This window comes from Beta vulgaris, chromosome 2 (assembly GCF_026745355.1).
Source record: "Beta vulgaris subsp. vulgaris cultivar EL10 chromosome 2, EL10.2, whole genome shotgun sequence".
Classification (NCBI taxonomy): domain Eukaryota; kingdom Viridiplantae; phylum Streptophyta; class Magnoliopsida; order Caryophyllales; family Amaranthaceae; genus Beta; species Beta vulgaris.
Genome location: NC_079203.1, coordinates 9056992 through 9061049, shown reverse-complemented (window position 1 = coordinate 9061049; position 4058 = coordinate 9056992). Strand labels below are relative to the sequence as shown.

The 4058-nt window shown below is 34.5% G+C and overlaps 1 non-coding gene across 1 annotated transcript; it reads left to right on the top strand.

Annotated features, from left to right (window-relative positions):
• The first annotated feature begins 204 nt into the window (after positions 1-204).
• Positions 205-3110, top strand: LOC104887428 (uncharacterized). The gene is made up of 2 exons (XR_007270954.2): positions 205-984; positions 2846-3110. It is a non-coding gene; the product is annotated as an uncharacterized LOC104887428 (transcript).
• The last annotated feature ends 948 nt before the right edge of the window (positions 3111-4058 follow it).

The following is a 4058-nucleotide window of genomic DNA, read 5'->3' as shown; positions in this document are numbered from 1 at the left end:
TCAGATCAGAAAAAATAAGTTCAGATCAGATCAGTTCAGATCATGCTTATATTTTAAAATCATTATATCTTTCATTACATATTAATAAAAATTATAATAATTGAATATTAATAAAGTACTCATTGAGACGAATCAAACAAGACCCCACATGACTATATTTTTTTCTTATATATTGAGAAAAATCTAAAAGATAAGATCTTGTAATCAGAAAAAAATAAGTTCAAATCAGATCAGATCAGAAAAAATAAGTTCAGATCAGATCAGATAAGTTCAGATCAGAAAATTTCAGGTGAACTAAACATAGCCTAAAACTCCATATATGGAGTTATAAAGCCTCACAAAATCTATAAAAAAAAACCTCAATTTTCTCTCTCCTACCACCACCGCCACTTCATCACACTACACCTACACCTATAATTAATCATCACTCAAAATCCTCGTTGACCCATCATCATAACTCATTCATCCCTGATGCTAAATCCAACTCCCCACACTGAAACACATCCACATCTCAAAACCAACTCAATACAACTCGGCACACAAAAAAAAAAAAAAAAAAATCACAACTTATAACCGCCTTAATCCTCAATCCATATCACTCTGCCGCATCATAATCATTCCTTATTAATTCACTAACTTCATCACCTACCATTTATCAACACCAAATCACCTGATCACACACCACCATCAAAATCGCCAGATCAGTACCACCATTCGTCGGCACACCTTCATCACTCAATGGGCTGCGCTTCCTCTATGCCTGATAGGACTACGAGAGGACCATCTGGTCTTAATCCTGTCAGTGAAATAAAGCTTGTGCTACTAGGAGATTCCGGTGTTGGGAAAAGCTGTATTCGTTTTGTGCGTGATCAGTTTGATCCTACATCCATTGGCTGTTGGAGCGTCATTTCTCTCCGAAACAATAGCATTGTACGATTCGACCACTGTCAAGCTTGAAATCTGGGATACTGCTTGCCAAGAAAGGTATGCTGCACTTGCTCCACTAGTAAGTTAGCAACAGATTACAATATAAAAGTGAGTATCTTTTGCCATTACACTTCATCAGTGACACCATATAGACATATCTCAGTATGGATTGTGGAGGCAATCAATACCTTGAAGTAATAAAAAAAAAAAAAAGAGAGGCGGTAAACAAATTGCAGTACAAAACATGGAATTTGCTACAGATAATGATAAAGTGGCATACAAGGAATTTTTTAAAAAAAAAAGGAGGCAGTATACGAATCACGGTGGTAAACATATTGCAATAAGAAGCAAATTAAAGACAATCACTCTTTTGTATCAAAGTAATGTAGTGACACATGGTGCTGCTGTTGCACATTGATCATAAAAAAAAAAAAAAAAAAAAAGAGACAAATTCAAGAGCAGCGATGTACCCACAGTGTTATATCAGTGAATAATCATCAAGCATCAGACGATGGTGGGAATTGAAAAAAAATGTATTGCGTGTGTGCGTTACCTTGTATTCACAAAAGTCCAAATTGGGTTGCAAACTTACAAGTCAAACCCAATGTCTGGGTATGTGATTATGTGAACGAAGACCAACAGATTGACGTACTCCCTAATAGTTTCTAAAGAATTGAAAGCAGGGGCGACAAATTGATTCTGCTAATATGCACGTTAAACGCAAGTCTTGTGTATTTATATACTTGAAGGAAACATAACCTAATATTTATTGGATTAGGATTATTTTTCCTGAGTCCAAAACTTAATAGAGTTGTAAATAGTTCATAACTCTATAAAACAACTCTCAACACGGTGATTGTCACCTAATTGCTAAACCAAATACAAATTCGAGACCTTGTCATGATTAAACACTTCAAATCGTGTACGTGACGCTGTCTCGAGGGGGCAATTTGTAGACACTAAAAATTTATTAGCGTTTTACATTAAAATAATTAATTATTATTGAGCTAAAATAAATATGATTAGCGCAATTTAATTAATTTAGCCCACTTAAATAACATATCCAAATTAAATTAAACAAATATAATTTGGGTTTTAAAATATTTGGGCTAGCCCATATTACTAGTCCGAATAAGGTGGTCAAATGGCAAAAGGTAAAAAAAGACTTCCAAGTCATAAGCGGGACCAAACCCAAAAATTACCAGTCCATGAAGGGATCTCCATTCCCTATAAATAGACCTCACATCTCTCAGTTGAGGGGACGGAAAGATCATTATTCTCAAGAGCTCATCAAATTCTCTTAGAATTCTCTCTGCAATTAGTCAACAAGCACATCAAACCTGTGCCGACTGTTCAGATACACACTCAAACATATTCGACTAAGATTCAAGATTTGTCAGCCCTCATTCGAATATACCCAAACAAAACTCAAACTCAGGTTGATGTCGACAAAACGTTATCCCACACTCAAACTCAGGTTGACATTGACAACATGTTAGTCTACATTCAACTCCACGTCGACACCAACACGTGTCACTCTCAAGCTACGAAACAGAATCAGAGGACTTAGTTTATTTTTCATTATAAACTGTTTACAGAGATTGTACTCAATACATTTATTGAAATATAATTTCTTTGTTACTTTGTTTCTCGTCTTATTTATTTTGACTCGAAATTTTGTGTATACAGTTATGTTATACCAAAACCTGTACTTGCCAGCGATTTGTGTTAAGTAATTGAGCTATGCTAGCGATAGATTTTAAAGGATGGATGCTTTTCCGAATAATTACCAAGTCTGTTTATGATATGAAAAACGTTTGCAAACTAAAATCATTTTGCCGGGCAGAAGTAAAGTTACTGAGCTTTTCACTCATTTTAGTGTTTGTTTTTGTTTTGTATTTTCCTCCGTGAATTACAGGTTTGAGTTGGAAGGTCATAGTGGATTCAAGCGAGAGTTGATTATTAAATTGTAGTTAACTATTGAATTTAGAGGTTGTATTTAGGACTATTCAGGTCTAATTTAATAATTAAGTATTTTATTGAATCGAGTAAAGTATTCTGTAATTTGCTTTTTGGTTTAAAATTTTGAAGTTGTTATGTTGTGGGACAATAACCCACAAGTCTAGGATCGTTTTGTAAAGTTATGTTTACGCTATAAGATAATTCAATTTAAGGCTTATGAATGGTCATTGAGGTTTATGAATGTGAAGTGTGATTAGCTAGCAGCTCTCAAGTGCGGGCTGTTACAACCAAGTTGTTTAAAGATTTGCCTCTTAAGATAGCAGATAGTGTGTTTCCTTCTGATTTGATATAATTTAATTTGGGAGAACTAGATGTTATTCTTGGGATAAATTGGTTAGGTTTCTACAAGGCAAAAATAGACTATGAAGCTCATAAAATAGTGTTGACAAGCCTTTTGGAGAAGTTGACTTTGTATCGACATTTTGGTAAGCTGTGATATCCGATTTTTTACTGTCTTAATTAACGGTCTGAATCCCACGAAAGTCTCGCACTGGACTTTGAGTTTTATAAAACTTGGAAGTCGCCACCCTATTAATATCTGAATAGGGACGGATTTATTTAATAAATTGTTTAAAATCAATTTCAAGAAAAATCATTTAAAACAATGATGACTTCATATGGATAAAGCTTTTTTGAAAACTGGTCTTTGAGATAGGGTTCGGGGTTTAGGTTAATTGGCGCGAACGTCTGGAACTCTTCTCCTCTTCCGTTCTAAAGAACGGGCTCTTACTAAATGCGTTATTTTCCATTTTGAAGTAATCATGGCTATTAAAAAGAAAGAAAATCACATAATTGGCACATATACACATTAACCATTTTTGCATGGTGGATTTGAGCACTGAAGTTGCACTACGTGCCAATCATTGCGGGATTGGAATCCACTCATGGATCAAAACCGTAGTAGTTCGAGCATATGTCTCACCCTAAATGGCCAATTCCACTAGGGGAAGAAGAGAGGGGAATAGATTAAGAATAACTCACTTTTTGAATTAAACAAATCTATTTAAAATGAGGTAATCACTCCAATTAGTGATTGAAATCAGATTAAGATAATCACCTTAATTAGTGATCAAATATGAAGGATTAAAATAATCACCTTAATTAGTGAT